The sequence below is a fragment of the Scomber japonicus genome, chromosome 18 (assembly GCF_027409825.1).
Source record: "Scomber japonicus isolate fScoJap1 chromosome 18, fScoJap1.pri, whole genome shotgun sequence".
In the NCBI taxonomy this organism is placed as follows: domain Eukaryota; kingdom Metazoa; phylum Chordata; class Actinopteri; order Scombriformes; family Scombridae; genus Scomber; species Scomber japonicus.
This window is the reverse complement of record NC_070595.1, coordinates 25,875,979-25,895,930: the sequence shown is the minus strand read 5'-3', so window position 1 is coordinate 25,895,930 and position 19,952 is coordinate 25,875,979.

The following is a 19,952-nucleotide window of genomic DNA, read 5'->3' as shown; positions in this document are numbered from 1 at the left end:
TTGTTATCACCAATGTTTCAAGTGAAATGAAAAGATAGACAACCTTCGTCACCATGGCAACAGTACACAAACACCATGTTCTGCTGCAGCTAAGTCCAATTTTTTGCCTATTTTTACCATCCAACCAACCCCTCTTCAACAAAAGAGGAGGTCACCTTATATTGAAGTTAAATGAACTGTGTCACTTCACTAGGTGTTGATTACTGCGGCCACTAGATGGCGCCTGTCACTCAAAACAAAACTAGAAGTTGTTTTTAGGTTTTTAGAATTGATAGGGTCATTTTTCTTGGGAGTACAGGTTTCAGGGGTTTTTTTAGATTAAAGTCAGAGATACTCAGTCAAAAATGTCAACCTATGAAATATTATAAAGTAATAAAGTAAATCCAAGTCTACTTTTTACTTTACAACAATCTCATAAAACAAACCAATAATGTCTCATAAGTCATAATTAGCTTAGTTTTTCTCATTTTCCCTTACCTTTTCTATCATATATTAGTATTTCACACTCATTTCATCCCTATTTCTTAAAATGAGCTTCTAAATATCAAAGTTTGTTATCTTAAGCTTAGAACACCTATAAATACCTATGTGTATTTATCCTCCCTGGTTTTTATACGCTGCAGCATCAGGCGACGAGTAATATTAATGTTAATAAACTTTGTGTAATGTTAACAACACTTTGTTTGGAAATCTAAAAAAAGCAGATAAATCATGAATTAATGCATGCAGGTCAGATTTTTAACGATGGTAGTGATTTGCATGCTTTCTTGTCTAAGATGAGAGATGGACAGGGTGTTGGGGTTTTGAAGATTTTTTTGATGCAACTCTTTGATGAAATTCCTCAGACAATTACAAAACTTACAAAGTTTGATCCGGACTGCTTTTAATTTTCCACTTTCAATCTACACACACAAAAAAAAACTATGTATAAACTCTTCATGAACAGATTGTACTGTTCTGTATGTTCTCTCTCTTTTTCTCTGAGAACAAAACGAGCTGATGAAGGGAAACAGATTTGACTCCTTAATTCATTTTCTGCCATCATTTTTTTTTTACAGCACCAACCTCCAAAAAAATCCTTTATAATCGGGCCATGCTAATGGTGGAAAAAGTATACTCAGATCATTCACTTAAGTAAAATTAAAAACTGTACAGCATAAAAATACATATTTACATGGAAAATATTACTTAAAGAAAAAAATCTACTGTGAAAAAAGTAAAAGTGTTTATATTTTGTATAAGACTGTTACCACTGATACATCTATGGTGGCGTCATGAGATAATTCATGAAGTTAAAAAAAAAAGCTCTAACGGTGGAAAAAGTATACTCCGATCATTCACTTAAGTAAAATTACAAACTGTACAGAGTAAAAAATACAGATTTACATGGAAAATATTACTTAAATTAAAGTATTATCAGAAAAAAATCTACTTAAAAACAAAAGTGTTTGCATAAAAATGTTGCTTGTGATTGTTTTAAATTTTTAATATAGTATGCAGGGTCATGAGATAATTCATGAGGTTAACAAAAAGGCTCTGTTAAACAAAATTAATATTATTTTTTTTTTCTATTTCTTTTTCATAAACGTTTCTGTTCTTTGTGACATATTTGATACATCACAGTACCTCAATAGACTCTATTTATCTATCTATCTATCTATCTATCCATCCATCCATCCATCTAGCTATTAAAGTATCTATCTATCTATTAAAGTATATATCTATCTATCTATCTATCTATCTATCTATCTATCTATTAAAGTATCTATCTATCTATTAAAGTATCTATCTATCTATCTATCTATCCACATTACAGTTCTCACATTACAAATTTAAGACCAGTTCATTGGAGATGGTTTCTTGAACGGGGGGCAAAAGCTACATAATTGGGTCCATAATTGGGAAAAGTTGATGTTTGGGTTAGTGGTGTAAGTTATCATTGGGTTAGGGTTAGGGTTAGTTGGTGATGGTTAGATTAAGTCTCCTGAAAATGAATGTAAGTCTATGTAATGTCCCCAAAAGTGACCAAGATTGATGATGTGAGAAATTATAAAACCAGTAGAAGAGAAAAGACTTGCTACACATACACTAAATGTCCTCTAGCAGATGATAAATGGCTTCAGGAACACTTTTCTGACCCCAGACTCAAACATCAGCCTGTGTTTAGTGACACCTGGTGGACATAAATGGAAACACACCCATTATTTCCTCAGCAGACCCTCAACTTTTAACTTTTCCTTCTGCTTTTTGTTTTTTCTCTTTTTCTTATACTGCTGTCTACCTCAAACAAAGATTTTGTGTGTGTGTGTGTGTGTGTGGATCTGGTTCTTGTCGTCTGTCTCTTAATAAATCACTGCATGTCTGAAGGCCCCGTTCCCATGGCGACCTGTCAACAGAGTGATTCAAGGACTGCACAAGAGAGGAAACAAGAAACTTCTCAATAGGTTGAACTTCTACAAGAGACGAGAGACGTTCAATAGAGAGACGGAGAGGTCCAGACTGGATGAATACTGATGACATGTGAGTCATATTCACTTTATATACACTCGCTGAAACTTTAAGAGGTCAAACATGATCATGTCTGTGTCATCCACCTCTGCTGATGTCTCATTGATTTATAAGAATTGATCTAAATCAGCAAATATTGATTCTAAAGTGATGTTTAAGTTATTATCTAATGTTTCAGTGAATACGTTTTAGTGTCCTGATGATAGTTTAAATGCAGTGATGGAGAGTAAATCTAATATTTCTACTTTATTTCACTTTATACTTCCACTTCAGTACATCACAGAAGGAAAATATTCTACTTTTTACTATCTTAAATGTACTTGAAATCTATTTTACAGATGATTTGCTGACAATATTTCCATTTTTAACCTAAATCACAATGCATTTTAACCAGTTACAACTTTTAAATGCTGATTACACATTAATTAGATTGTCATGTTAATATTGTGCAATAGTAAAATTCAGGTTTCATTGTAATTGTCATTATACAATTCAGGATTGCACAATGAAATGCAGTCACAGCCCTGTCCACGCTACACACATAAATATAGTTGCAGTACAAATATTAAAAGATTTTAAATTACAGTAGAATTAAATAACCAATTTGGGAATACATTAGATAAACTCTACAAGTAGCATTAAAGAAGAAATTATCTATAGAGGGAATATAAAGTTACATATATACATGCAAAAAGTATATATACAGTATATAATAAAGTTTTTACAATATGTTAATTGTATGCCTACTTATTCCATCATTGTCTAAAAAGCAACTACAAGTTCTGACATTTGGGAGAAAATACATAAATATGGGTTAATTTAATTTTATGTACTGCTGCTTCATGTTTTTTATTGAATTTGACTTTTTGGAGAAATAAAAACAGCAATGAAAAAGCACTACAGTTTAAAGCTTGTCCACTAATGGGCTTTTTTTTTTTATCTGATTGGTTTAATGATTCATCTTTCTGTTTGGGAGCTGAGAGTACTGACCTTTTAAATATTCTGGGAACACGATATAATAAGAGCGCGAGACATGCGTAACTGCAGTCATGCATAATTGAAACATGATTCATGATTGAATGATGATTTTAAGGCATTAATTAATTATGAATTCATGTTTGGCACTGTTAAAAATGATTAAATCACTGTGCATTTGTCAATTCACAGCAACTCGACATAGATTATAGACAGTAAAGGAAAGTAAGTAAGAAGATTTACTCAAGGACTGTATTTAAAACAAGTTTGAGGTACTGGTACTTTACTTGACTGTTTACAGTAATGCTATTTTATACTTTTACTCCACTACATTTCAGAGGGACATATTGTACTTTCTACTCAACTACATTTATTTGACAGCTTTAGTTACCTTTCAGATGAAGATTTGTAATGGATAATATAACAAGCTTTTAAAATACAACACATTGTTAAAGATGAAACCAAAAAGCAGTGCGTAGTCTGGCTCACATTTCAGATGTCTATGAGTTGTTAACAGCTCCACCAAATAGTGATTTTTCCCTCTAAACTTCTCACATGCTTTCATTTCAATAAATGTTCAAATGATCCAATATTTCAGCAAAAATCAAAGATTAGAGAAAAAGTCCAAAAACTGAAAACACATTTGTGTATCAGAACTTTATTTTTTCTTCTTTCCTCTCACATTAATCATCTCACCAGCCCTCACATTTATCTGCTGACCCTTTGGAGGGGCCTCACCCCTAGGTTGGGAACCACTGGACTAAACTAGCTAACTGTATATAAAGTAGTATAAACTAGCTAACTCTATATAAAGTAGTATAAACTAGCTAACTGTATATAAAGTAGTATAAACTAGCTAACTGTATATAAAGTAGTATAAACTAGCTAACAGTATATAAAGTAGTGTAAACTAGCTCCACCTCCAGCAGCTACAACAGTAACATGCTGCTCTAACACTGATGCTTCACTATTAATAATCTAATGATGTCATATATAATAATATATCATTACTTTTACTGTAATACTGCATACTACATCACTCATAATACTGCAGTACTTTTACTGTAATACTGCATACTACATCACTCATAATACTGCAGTACTTTTACTGTAATACTGCATACTACATCACTCATAATACTGCAGTACTTTTACTGTAATACTGCATACTACACCACTCATAATACTGCAGTACTTTTACTGTAATACTGCATACTACATCACTCATAATACTGCAGTACTTTAACTGTAATACTGCATACTACATCACTCATAATACTGCAGTACTTTAACTGTAATACTGCATACTACATCACTCATAATAAACTGCAGTAAAGGGTCTAAATACTTCTACCACCACTAGATTTGTTATTAATAAAAAACAAAACTGGGGCATTCTCTGGTGGTTCTCAGCTCTCTAGTGTACCAACAGAGGGCGCTGTAACCAAACTTAATGAGCTCAACTGTAGCACAGCTCTGAGAGACTACACAGGAAGTCTTAAACTCACTGTGATCTGTGCAGTTGAGACAAACCAGCTGATTTATTATTCTGGCAGCTTAGAGATAAAGAGACGCTCAGCTGAGGAGCTAATACTGCAGATATGACCTTCCTGATAGAGCTGCTGTCCACATAAGCAGGGATTATACTCACCTCATGTTGAGCAGCACTGTGAATGAAACATGTCATCCGTTTCAAGCCTCAGAGCTCTCTCTGCGCTGTCGTATTAATTGACTGGCAGTTGAGGAAAGTAAAGTCCTTTTAGTCAAATAAAGAACTCACTATGAGAATAAACATAAAGGTTATTCAGAGGGGAAATTATTTTTACATTTATCAGACAATTATAGTTACTAGTTATGTTACAGATTAGGATTTTACATAAAAAACATGAATATATAGTCACATAGATACATATAATAGTTATAATTAGCACCAATGCTCCTTTAAAATTAACTCATTACTAGTTATAATATAATACAGTGGGCATTTAATTAAATTATGAGTACTTAACACTGCTAATAATACCTCATTTAATTTAATGTAAGTGACTTTTTGAGTGCAGGACTTTTGTGATTTATCATTTTTATATTGCAGTTGTGCTACTTCTACTCAAGGAAGACAACTGAATACTTTTTCCACCGTTGCTTTTCGAGATCTGTCACACTTTTGATGATCATTTCAGTAAATTATGGACAACAGTATGCAAAATAGTTCAAATTAGCATCTCAACCAGTTATAATAGTAAATTTATACTTAGACCTTCACGCTTCAGGAATAATAATCGATTATATAACACCCACAAGAGCCTTTTGATCTGAAATATGAGTAATTTTTACTTGTGATACTTAAAAAAACATTCTGCTTATCATATTTTTAGTGACATTTTAAATGCAGGACTTTAACTTATATTGCTGCATGCCAATTACACTTAAATAAAAGTAGCATTTAATACTTTTTCAACCTCTGCTTAAAGTGTTGAACTTGTCAGATAATTAATATTGTGCCTCAAATACGTCATTTTCTCCAGATCTCCACATTTTGGATAATAACATAAACCTGTAAAAGCAAGCATGAATGTCAATGAATATTTATATACGAGTGTGTTTTCATTGTGGTATTGCTACTTTTATTTAAGTATATGAATACATCGTTCACAGCTGCTAATAAATCAAAGTGAAAGGGTATCCTGACAGGTTTTCCTCCCAGTCAAAGCGAGTCTTTCCCCGTACACCTTCGTCTCTAGACGGGATTTCCTGTCTTGTCTGAGGGAGGGGCTGGGATCTCAGGAACCAGCCCTCTGCCCCCCTACCCCCTCCTCCTCCTCCCCCTCCCCTCAGCTCCCAGCCTTGTGACTGGGACATTTACTGGGACTGCGGAAGCTCAGAGACAGCAGTGAACACCCTCATCATGTTTAAACTGGTCACCATTGCTTTGTTTCCTGCCTTCATTGTTCAAGATGAGCAGGAAGGATGAGCCATCGCTAAACTATCGGGGCTATTCTTCCCTTTTGTCACTCTCTGTGGTATCTGGAGGGTTTAAGCTGGACTAATCACTTAACAACACTGTGAATCAGGACGTTTACACCTCTTTACGTAGTTTACAGTGCGTGTCCAGTCACAGGTTAACACACATAACTGGTTTAGTAACTACATCCGATCTGTACTGTACAATAAAACAGCCAGGCTCCATGTAGTCTAGACTTTACTTGTTTGGGGATCATGGAAAGATTGTGGAGTGGCTCAACTAATGTGAAAAAATAGAAATGACATGTTTGAATCACATTGAATCAGCTGTAACACCTGAGCATCACATATATAGTGTGTGTGAAAACTTCTCATAAATCATATAGAAGTTAAACCAAGTCAGCTAAAATAGTCAAATGAAGTGTAATTTGGCTAAAAGGTAAAGGGTAAATGGTTTAAATAGTCTTGTTTGCCAAACTGAAACTGACCTTTCCATTCAGCTATAATTATTTATGAGTGTCAAACTGAAACTTTGAACTGGAGGATTATGGAAAAACAAACCAACACCCTCCGGTAAATTCTTCTTCCAGCAATGAACGTCAGTATTTTATCTGTTGTTGCACCATGAGCGAGAGCAACTTGACACCAGTGATCGACCTCATATCTCCTGTAAACACAGAGCTGAGTGCTGCTTCCTTCCTCCCTCGTCTTGGATGAGAAATTTCACACGCCGGCCATCATGAAGAAGAAAAAGCAGCGGCCTCCAAAACGTAAGAAAGACCATAAAAAGGTGTGTAAAGAAGGAGTCAGTCTTATGTAAAGGATATATGTTTTAAATACTGGATCATTAAACCTAAAGAAATATTGAAAAGTCAAATGTATCCAGCAAATTAACTGACATTGAAGGTTTTCATAGTTTTGAGGCTTCTTATAATGACTTGTATTAATCATTGTTGATGGTTTCCATGGATACAACCTCCAAGACCTTTAGATCCAACATACCAGAGTTTGAGAGCTTCCTGGACGAGATGATCAGGTGGTTTTCTGATCATCAGGAGCAGGTGGATCAGCGTTTCAGCCGCAGTGACGCAGACACAAGTGGATCTGTCAACATGAAGGATTTCGAGCTTGGTAAGAAGCTGTGGGAAAATCACAATAGACCTCAATCCAGCTCCTTTTGAATGTCAGATACGCATGAAGGAGAGATGAAAAAGAGATATATGAGTCAGTATTAAGCAAATGCCAACTGTGTGGTTGTGCTGAGGGTTTTTTTTTTAATGGAGAGTGCCGTGAATCAGACTTTTGATAATGCGAGCAGTGGGGCTCATTTCCTGGAGAGCTTTCATCCCCCCCTCGAAGATAAGAGCAAGCGAGACAATGTTCCTTTTGTCCGTCAAACTTCAGACGCACAGAGTAAACTATACTTGGATTGGCTCAGACCTGCAGGATAAAAGCTGTGAGGTGTAGACTGTGATTCAGAGGGAATTACCTTAAGAAAAGAAAAACACAACAGTACTGTATGTGGTATGAAAGTCCTTTTTTTTTTTAGTTTAACCACCAAATTACACTGAAGTCCTCACGTAACTATCCACAGAAAAGAATCACATCAACATCAAAGGCAGTAAATCAAACCCATTTACAGTTAGATTAAATTTTTATCATGTATATGGGGATGGAAACCACTTCACAAACTGTAGAATTAGATCAATGTATCTCTATATCTTAGTATCTAAACTGGTGATTTTCAGACTTCTTTTAGACGCATATACACATCTACTGCTATTTGTCTTCAGTGTAGTTAACAGGGGACATAGTATGCACATTTCCAGATGTATATTTATAAAGTGGGGGGCTATTTGGATGTATTTACATGATGTACAGTTGAAAAACCTCCAAGAAGTCCTGTTTCAAAGACTTGGTAACCAAACCTAAAGGCTTTCACCACCAAACTACACTTAAGTCATCACACATAAATATACAAAGGTGGTAAATCAAACCCATTTTCAGTCAGATCACATTACATTAAATTAGAGTACATTTTTATTATGCATATGGGGATGGAAACCACATGACTATAAACTGGGAGGCTATTTGGACGCATTTAGATGATTTAAAGTTGAAAAACCTCCAAGAAAAATGTTAAGAAGTCCCATAATGATCTACAGAGCCGGTCCTCCCAAAAAACAACATCACAGTAGGACATAATGTCAGTCGCGAATAACGACCTATAGTTGCATTTGAGTGACAGGCGCCATCTAGTGGCCGTAGTGTCGTAATTACAACCCTCAGAAGTGGCGCAATTCAGATGGACGCTGGTTAGATCCCAACTTGCAAAAAGTTAAATTAGTGGGCTTTACTACAGGAGGCTGCGGTTTTATTTCCTGTTTCCAACTGCAACAGGGACCGCTTTGTAAATACCACAGCTACGATTGTCGTTGTGTTTACTGTTGCCATGACAATAAGAGTTTCCTTAATAGTAACTTTAACCAACACCACATTACAAATGATCTTGTAACCCAAACTATGATCTTTACTTAACACTGATCAAATACTTTTTCTGAGCCTAAATCTAACCAGACTTTAATCACAGCGTTCTCACATCATGAAACATCATTATTATTTTTAACAGTCTGCCTTGATTGACCCCCGTGTCTCTGGTTTGCAGGTCTGATGGACTTGGGCATCCCCTGTCAGCAGTTTCAGCTCCACATGCTGACTCAGCTGCTGAAGACCGCCGATAACATGATCAGTTACCAAAACTTGAGCGGACAAATACAGAGATCAAGGTAAGACAAACTATTTTCTGTGTTTTAGTATCTTTATCTTTTCTTTTTATATAACTACGGCTGTTTTATTGTTGTCATTAAAGACAGAGAGACGCTGCTGAGCTTGAGACACAAATATCAGAGGAAGACTTTATGAAAAGACGAGGAGCGGCTGTGACTGAGGACATTTCCTGTCTGGAACAACGTGTTCACCGTCACCTGAGACTGTTAAACCCTGAAAAGGACAGGTACATTTGTACATGAACACAAACTAAAGACAGAGACGGTTTAATAAGCAGACAGAGATCAGCTGGGAAATCACTGAGGAGACGACTCCTCTCAAAAACAGTGGTGGAAAGTATATTTAAGAAGTGTAATTAAGTGCAATTTTTAGGTACTTTGAGGTACTACTTTCATGCTTCCTTACTTCAACTCCACTAAATTTCACAGGAAAATATTGGACTTTTTACTTCACTACATTTATCTGACAGCTGGAGTTGATAGTTACGTCTCAGATTAAGACTTTATGGTAACGCTTTAGATCATAACAGGCATGATACAGTTTAATTAATCTACAATTTAGAGTGTAATTTGTTTCAGTACAGTACAAACCCATGCATACATTTAGGCACAAGGCAATAAGATGTGAAGTTAGGGACTAAAGGGGTAACAAGAATTCATATAAGGCATTTTATGGTAACTAACCTCACTATAGGCAAGGAAAATTTGTATAGCACATTTTAGTAACAAGGCAATTCAAAGTGCTTTACATAAAACATAACATGCATTTAGACAAGATATAAAAGCAACACATGGCCAGATAAAAATTAATTTAGATACAAGTAAAAGTGTTAAACTATATACCTAAACTATCAGGTACTTTTTCTAATAGTACAACATGAGCAAGTAAAATATAAATATTCCCTCCAAATGCCAGATTGGGAATAAATAGGCTGTAAATTGTGGGTCATAATCTAAAGAGTTAACAGTTTTACATTTAAGAAAATATGATAAACTTATATGTGACAACAAAACCCATTAATATTAGAGACAAATCCAAAAAATTTGACTTCAGTTTTATCTTGTGACCCTTTCAGAGGGGCTCGACCCCTAGGTTGGGAACCACTGTACTAAACTACCAAACTGTATATAAAATTAGCTCCACCAATGATATTTCACTTAGTTGTAAGCAGATACAGGTGTTTATTTATATATTTGTCAACACTATATAACCACATCCGTGAGTGGAGGTCGCCATATAAACTTAATGACTAATACTATACATTAATACACACTTAAAATTGACTGTTTATGATTTTAAACTGTTGATTAAATGTTTGTATACTGCTTATAAATGTTAAATAGTAGGATGTAAAGTATCAACATAATATCATGAAGTAATACATCTGCACTACTAGTACTTTTAGCTGGTATACTTTATAACTACTTTTACTTTTAAAGCAGTTCGAATGTTTCTTCCACCACTTGCTCAACACAGACAACAACAAAACTCGTAGAATAAATAGAAAGAGCAGCACTTTATTCCAACGTTACGTCAAATGAAGCCACATAATCACTAAATACGTCCCAGAAACAATTTCAACAGTCCCTGCGGCTGAACTGGAACAAACCGAGCAGCTCTTGACAAACTTTTCGGGCTGCGTTGACAGACATAAACTGCTGCGACCAAACCTCTGTGTCTGAGGTTAACCAGGCCAAGTTATTTCGGACCCCTCAGCTATCAGCAGTAAATCACTCTCCGCTCACCTCCTGGGAGTCAGACACCTAATGTTACAAATACTACTTCAGGCCACATGCAGACTGAGCAGCTTCATAAACAAAGAAGACCTCACGTTGACCTTTTAGATAGAGGTCGTTACCTTTTGGGACCTGGTTGGCATCATGTTTAGCTAGTACTGCCACACAAGATGAGGATACTGTGTTTGCTGGAGTTTACTTTGATTTACTTTTGCTAGATTTAAATGGGTGACAATGAATTTATACAGTGGCCCAGCAGTGCAAATCACAGTGTTTCAGAAAACAAATGCAGTAGTCTGACTGTGTGACAGCGAGCTAGACTTAGACTTAGATAAAACTTCATTGACCCCTTTGGGCAGGTTCCCTGTGGATCCAGCAGCATTACAATATAATTTAAAAAGTTAGAAAAGCAGCACACAAGAACAATGAAAAAAGAAGTAAAGGAAACATACAAATACTAAGTGTGTACAATAAATATTAAGTCTGTAGATTTAAATATTAAGTATTAAGTGTATTGCACTGGGAGGCTAGCACAAATGTGAGATTTACATTCTACTTTGATTCAAGTATTACATGTTATGAGGTAAAAGTAGGTGGCCTTGAGGTGTAAACTAAAACATTTCGGAAAACACAACAAAACTGACAACACATCGACAAAAAATTGTGTTTTTGGTTTTGTTGTTTTTTTTATCTGAAATTTTGTGTTTTACACCTCAAGGCCACCGTACTTTCACGCACTCAGAGCTTTATTTATGTAGTTTTTTACTTTACCAGTGCTGTTAAAATACATAAATACATATTGTAAAACCTCTAAGCTTAACAAGGTTTTTGTCGAATTATCATCTTTTTGATCACTGTTATGTTTAAATACAGAAGTTATATGGTTGGTTATTTGCTGTTTCACAAAGTTAAAATACATAAACTAGGCTATGACTGACTTAAAGGTATAGTAAGGGATGTGGGGGAAAACGAGGAGAAAAGTTGCTGATATTTGAGCGAAAACCAAAACAACCCCTCTCCCTCCCTTCGTATTCCTTCTGGGGCTCCACCCCCGAAGTTCATGGACGCGCATTGTCATGGTAACGGCAGTAACCACTGCACTAGCTTCAATTTGATAGCAGCATTTATTGCTACAGGTGGCTAGCCTGGCTAACACCAGACCGCGTCTCAATCTCATGTGAGACTATTGTGATAGCAAACCTGTGTTTATATGTCTTCATGACTGTAAACACTTTGAAAGCAGTGAACAAACACAAGATACACAGCAGCTACGTTGTAGGTTACGTTAGCACGCCGCTAACGTTAGCTGCGAAGCTAACGTGCAGAGCGTCAAACAGCTGTAGTAACAACTCTGCTACTTTACAGCTAACATCACAACAACAACAACAACAACAACAACATATCCCGACGAACTAGACGGTGAGCTGAATGTCAGCAGGTAACGTTACAGTTTATGTGAAGCAGTGCTGATGTTACTCACCTGTGAGTGCAGATCAGCGTCAGCCTTCACTCTCCGGTCCTCCGCCGGGCCTTCCTCTGTCCCTCCGCCATTAAAAAAACACACCGATGTGTCCGCAGGTCCTTGTCTGGTCAAAGTCCTTCTTTTATATTAAATGTTCTTCTAACTTTCTCCTCTCTGGATGTTTCTTGGTCACCCTTGGTCACTACGTAACGCCCTCCCGTCTGACCGTGAACGCGCATGCACGCTCCCTGTCTCTGATCGGCTGGAGCATTGTTGCCTTGTATTATTACACATATTTATCAGCTGAGTCTCAGGGCCAGGCTGTGTATTGTATTGAGACTGGACTTTTTTTTCAGCACGCACTTAGAAGGAGAGATTTTGTGATTTTGATTGGATTATTATCACTTACTTAACTATAAATGGACTTAAAGAAACTTTCTAGCCTTGCAACAAACAGCTACAAACAACCTATAATCTAACACTGTCTGTGCAGAAGCTAGAAGGCAGTATGGTGAATATATATTACTGTACATGTCATTTTCAGGAAAGAAAAATTAAATTCAGGCTGGTATGGTAGGAAAAAAATAGTTACCTTGCTATTAGTTTTTATTTGTGAAATACTGTGTTCATGCAAAACTATTAATTTTCTAATGTAATAATAATAATACATTACATTTTATGCCTGTTTTGTGTAACCCAAGGACACTTTACATACTTTTTTCATTAATGTGTTTTTTTTTCACTTTCAGGCTTGCATATAGGTCTTGTAAAACATGTACAGTCATAACTTCACTGCAGTGTAGGCTACAGCTGTAATAATATGTGATGATTTATAAAACCTGTCAGGTTGAGTTCATTTTTAAAACCTTTAATTACAGCCACACTTTAAATAACTTCTCAGGTCTCTTGTTTCAAAGCAAAAAATCTAATTCTGATTCTTAAAACCCCAAAAACAGAAACACGTGAACTGTTTGATCTAAAATCTGATTTTAACTTCAGGTTCCTTCGTCTGAGCGTCAGACAGATTCCCTTCGACTCTGCAGCTGCTCATCCAGGAAACTTTGAGGTGGTTTTGTTGAGCAGCAGCAAAGTTTACAGTCTGATCCGGATGATCCAGGACCGGGTCGGGATCCAGAGCACCAGACTGGAGGTTTTCCGGAGCAGGAAGCCCATGGAGGATGTGCGGCTGCCCCCAGCGAGCTCTCTGGAGGAGTGTGGCTTCAAAGGAGGAGCAGAGGAAACTCCTGCAGAGGCCGCCGTGTTCTACGACTACAGCCTGCCGTTTACTGACTGTCCCATCCTCAACTGTGACCACTACTTCAGGGCGAAGCCAGACTCTGCTGGTCTTCAGATCACATGACTGACAGCTCATCAATGATTTCTACTGTCTCACTGAAGCATCACGATAATGAGTTTTTATGAGACAAATATCTGAATAATCACGTGTTGCAGGTTTTTGATGAACACTGATGTTGTATTAATACATTTATATACGAGATGTCTTCTAATACCTGCTGTGTATTCTGGTTAAATTGTGTCTTGTGGCATCATTGGATCATTTGAAATCCTTAAAACACATTATTTTTATGACATTTAAACAGGAAGACAAAGAAAACAAAATAAATGTATGATGTGCACAACAACAGAAACATCTTCTTTAGTGCAGAATAGATTAATACAGATGTTGTTTTACTTTTACTTAGTGTGCTGATGTTGAGTACAGTAAAGCACTTTGTAATCTGTGTGGTGCTGCATAAATAAAGTTTTACTTTCTTACTAGATCTGTGGTGTCAAACATAAGGCCTGTGGGCCAGATCCGGCCCATCAATGGGTCTTATCCGGCACACAGGATAACTTTTCAAAGTATAATACCAGATTAAACTATTAAACTGTGAAGAGCTGACTTCATGTAAATGTTTCTTCAGAGGTTTGAGGTCAGAGGTATTTCAATGAATACATATTGTGGTAATTATTTAAAACTTTCATATATTAGACATAAGGGACATAAGGAGGTGTACAGTCATTGTAGATTCACCATGAAATTCAGTTTGGCACTTTCAAAGCAGGAAGGAACATGATTATAGACAAAGTATAAGACAAAATATTGATGAAATTGCACTAACTTTTCTTCAGACATCTCAGGCTGTTTATCAGTTTTATTAATAGATAGTTTATTATAGCAAAGTTACAATATATTAAACATTATTTGTAGGTAATTACACAATGGTTTTACTATTCCAGCCCACTTTATATCAAATTGTGTTGCATATATGAGGCCTTAAAACGAGTATACTGTAGATGTTGCTTTTGAATGATGTTCTTGTGCCCTCAAATGGGAAATAGAAATAAAAAAGTTGGTCAGAAACAATAAACCCCCCCCCCCCCCCCCCCCCATCATTGTCAGTTGATGAACAGTAGCAGGATGAGCATTGGTTCAGCTTCAGCAGAGCACATGAACATAAATAGAAACATAGTGTATATCTTAAAGGGCGAAGCTACAACCTCAAAAATCACTTCACAGCATAGTTAGCGAGTCGTGTTTTCCTGGTTCAGGTGTGACTGATCGTCTCCGTACAGTAACTCTTACTTTGGGGACAGCGTGGGCGGCTGTTTCGTTTTTGGTTTTAACCACTCCGACTATTTAGGTTTCAAATGAGTGTTTGTGTTTGTGCAACTGTCACCGACTCTCAGCCGTCTGCAGACAGCACAGCTCTGAGTATTGTGACTGAAATAAAAAAAAAAAGACAATGAGAAAGATAAACAGCTTTAAAACAAAATCATACTCATATTTCATTTTTTTTTAAAACCTCAAAAAGCTAGTTTAGATCTGTACTATTACATTAAATGCATAAATCTAGATGTTTAGTGCATCATTTCAAGCGTTTCTCTTTAATTCAACATTAAATATTTTTCATTTTTGGAAACTTAATGAGCTAGACGAAAGCTTAAAATACACTTCTGTGTGTGTCTGGACTATTTTAAACTGTGTAATTAGACTACTTCTAATAATAAGCTGCAGTTAAAGGAGTTAAAAGGTTAAGAAAACAACAAGTGGAGCTCAACAGAAATGTTGTTTATATCTTCTGTGTGGATGAAGAGAAAGAAATTGAGATTTGAGAGCAGTAGATTAATTTTCTGTCAACTAATTTCTGCAGTTCTACTTATAAATGTAAATCTGGGATTAAACTTTTAACTGTAAAAGGTCTTATTAAAGGACAAGTTCACAGTCCAAGTGTGTCTTTAAACAGCAGTTAGGTGTCTTTACAGTATATAATAAAGGAAGGAAGGAAGGAAAGAAGGAAGGAAAAGAGGGAGGGAGGGAGGGAGGGAGGAAGAAGGAAGGAAAGGAGGGAGGAAGGAAGGAAAGGAGGGATGGAGGCAGGAAGAATGAAGGAAAGGGGGGAGGGAAGGAGGGAGGGAGGAAGGAAAGGAGAGAGGAAGGAAGGAAAGGAGGGAGGCAGGAAGGAAGGAAGGGAGGAAGAAGGAAGGAAAGGGGGGAGGGAGGGAGGAAGAAGGAAGGAAAGGGAGGAGGGAGGGAGGAAAGAAGGAAGGGAGGAAGGTACTGGGAGGAAAGAAAGAGAAAAGGAGGAAGGGTGGAAGGAAAGACGGAAGGAAGGAAGGAAGGGAGGAAGGAAAGGAAGGACGGAGGAAAGGAAAGAAGGAAGGAAGGAAGGAAAGGAGGGAGGAAGGTCCTGGGAGGAAAGAAAGAGAGAAGGAGGGAGGGAGGGAGGGTGGAAGGAAAGGAAGGAAGGAGGGAAGGAAAGAAGGAAGGAGGGAAGAAAGAAAGAACAGTCAAAACTCCTGGGTCAATTTGACCCGGTTGTGTTAATTTGAGCTCCTGACTGTTGATTTAAGAAAGCAAAACATCTGTAAGTGGGAACATTTAGCGTGATTAGCTTCAGCAGCAGCAGCTCAGCATGAAAGCCGGCAGTGTGAAGCTGAAGAAAACACCGAGAACAAATCAGCAAAGCTTGGATAAGTGACAGAAAGCTGCGGGGGATGGGGGCGGGGGGGGGGGGGGGGGGGGGTAGGTGGGAGGAGGGTCTCACACTCAGCACCTTGTGGCATGTTTACACTTTAATTACACACTCAGGCTCAGATGAACTTTTAAATACTTTTTTTGCACAGATGAAGGACTGTGGGTTTAGTCCTCCTTCAGTTACTTTATATAAATGCATAACCCTCGTGTTGTCCTAGAAGTAAGGAAGGAAGGGAGGAAGGAAGGAAGGAAGGAAGGAAAGATGGAAGGAAGGAAGGAAGGGAGGAAGGGAGGAAGGAAGGAAGTGAGGGAGGGAGGACGGAGGGAAGGAAGGAAGGAAGGAAGGATGGAAGAAGGAAGGAAGAAGGAAGGCAGGAAGGAAAGATGGATGGAAGGAAGGAAGGAAGGAAGGGAGGAAGGGAGGAAGGAAGGAAATGAGGGAGGGAGGACAGAGGGAAGGAAGGAAGGAAAGATGGAAGAAGGAATGAAGGAGGGAGGAAGGAAGGAAAGGAGGGAGGGAGGAAGGAAGAAGGAAGGAAAGAAGGGAGGAAGGAAGGAGGGAAGGAAGGAAGGAAGGAAGGAAGAAGGAAGAAAAGGAGGGAGGGAGGGAAGGAGGGAGGAAGGTACTGGGAGGAAAGAAAGAGAAGGAGGGAGGGAGGGAAGGAGGGAGGGAGGGAAGGAGGGAGGAAGGTACTGGGAGGAAAGAAAGAGAGAAGGAGGGAGGGAGGAAAGGAAAGAAGGAAGGGAGGAAAGGAAAGAAGGAAGGAAGGAAAGAAGGAAGGAAGAAAGGAAGGGAGGAAGAAGGAAGGGAGGAAGGACGGAAGAAGGAAGGAAAGGGGGGAAGGGAGGAAGGAACTGGGAGGAAAGAAAGAGAGAAGGAGGGAGGGAGGAAAGGAAAGAAGGAAGGAAGGAAATAAGGGAGGAAGAAGGAAGGACGGAAGAAGGAAGGAAGGAAAGAAGGGAGGAAGAAGGAAGGAAAAGGGGGGAAGGGAGGAAGGAACTGGGAGGAAAGAAAGAGAGAAGGAGGGAGGGAGGAAGGGTTGGAAGGAAAGGATTAGGAAGGAAGGAAAGAAGGAACAGTCAAAACACACGGGGTCAATTTGGAGGGGTGGGGGGGGGGGGCGGAATCACACTCAGCACCTTGTGGCATGTTTACACTTTAATTACACACTCAGGCTCACAGGGGGGGGGGGGGGTAAATAAATCAAGTCGAAAAGCGTGCAGCATGTTCTCAAGCTGCCTTTCTTTCTCTTTTTTTTTTTTTTTTTTTTTTTTTTTAAATGCCAACACATAAAACAGTGTTTTAAAATCGTTGCCTCAGGAGGGAGCAGAGCTGCGTCGTGTTGGGAGTCAGTGGAAAATGCTCGGCTGGTTTAAACCACAGAGAAGCTATAAACAGCGGCTGGTGGCAGCAGACACACCCTGCAGCAGCTGCCCCCCCCACCCCCCCCCCCCCCACCACCCGCCGCCGCCGCTGCTGCTCCACCCAGACAGACGCTCAGATTCCAGCTGCAAATCCAATCCACTCTGAAGACACACACACACACACACACACACACACACACACACACACACACACCACACACCTTATTATTAATACCCTTACATACTGTTCAAGTTTGACCCATTTTTACTTTTCAGAGCTGTAAAAACACCAGATTCATTTTTCTGTTAGCCACATTTTTCCTAATGTGACCCACAGTTTATAAAAATGGAAATAAAACCGATCATTTTTTTTTACATTTTTGTGCAGCTGATACATATTTTTATATATTTGTAAATGTACAAATTTGAACTGTTTATTAACCCTCCTGTTGGGAGGAAGGGATGAAGTAAGGGAGGAAGGAAGGAAGGAAGGAAGGAAAGAAAGGAGTAAGAAGGAAGGGAGGAAGGAAGGAAAGAAAGGAGTAAGGAGGGAGGGAGGAAAGAAAGGAGTAAGGAGGGAGGGAGGAAGGAAGGAAGTAAGGAAGGAAAGGAGTAAGGACTAAAAGAGGGAGGAATTTAGGAGAGAAGGAAGGGAGGAAGGAAGTAAGGAGAGAAGGAAGGGAGGAAAGAAAGGAGTAAGAAGGGAGGGAGGGAGGAAAGGAGGAAGGAAGGGAGGGAGGAAAGAAATGAGGAAGGAAGGAAAGGAGGAAAAGAGGAAGGAAGGAAGGAAGGAAGGAAGGAGAGAAGGAAGGAAGGAAGGAAGGACAGGAGTAAGGACTAAAAGAGGAAGGAATTTAGGAGAGAAGGAAAAGAGGAAGGAGGAAAGAAGGAAAGGAGGAAAAGTGGAAGGAAGGAGAGATGGAAGGAAGGATGGAAGGAACAGTCAAAAGAGATGGGGTCAATTTTCCTCCCTCTTCCCTTCCTTTCCTTCCTTCTTCCACCCTTCCATCCTTCCTCCCTCCCTCCTTCCTCCCTTCCATCCATCCTTCCTTCCTCCCTTCCATCCATCCATCCTTCCTTCCTTGACTCAAGGACAACAGGAGGGTTAAGGATGTATCAAACCTTAATTAATGACTAACAGGTAAATATATGAATGTGATTATTATGAGTCAGAATATAAACTGTATGTTGAGCATGACGTCAGAATAAACAGGAAACAACCCGGAGAACGTTTTTTTTCAAAGTCAAAATAATAATATTTATTTCATAGATTCAAAAATACTTGCGCAATATAAATATAACAAAACAATTTGAAATACTTTGTGTGAGTCGATATACGTGAACTGTAACACTGTTTACATGGCGGATGAAAATACACAAAATAAAGAAAGAAAGAGGAGAGACTCGAGATGAGAGATGCAGCAGGATGAAGATGAAGATGATGATGATGATGATGAAGATGATCTATAGTGTTAAATAAACATTAAACTAAAAACATCTTTTATTGATTTTTTGGCGGGAAAACAGCTTCAGTTTAAAACGGACTATTTACACACATGTTATGTTGATGAAGATGAAGATGAAGATGAAGAGTTTGGCTTCACTGAAACATCCCGAAATATGTGAACTTTTTACATTTTAACTCCAAAAAACTGATCAGAAACTGTAACAGAGCTGCAACAAACAAGTATTTTCAGTATCTATTAAATTATTAATTATTTTTTGATCCATAAAAGTCTAAATATTCACATTTGAGACGCTGCAATCAGAGAATATGGCCTTTTTATCTCTTTAAAAATGACTCAAAATGATCAATCGAACCTTAAAATAGTTGATTATTCCTTTAATAGCTGGTGAGGAATCATTTCATTTCCACTTTAAACTATAATAACTGTTGTTTTAGTTGTATAATATATATATATCAAACCTTTGGCGTTACTTCAAAGAGCTTCTTAGAGGCTTAAAAAGAGATTATAATCCTTCATTTAATCAGATTACAGATTTTTTTACTTTGGATAATAAATATTAATAATCGTCACTCGGTCTGCTGCTGTCGTATTTCAGGGGCTGAAACTTACAATTAATTTCACTTATTCATCAATTAACCTGCCATTTATTTCCTTGTTATAGTTATAATTTCCCAGAGTCAAAGAAAATAGATTTTATTTTCATATTTTTG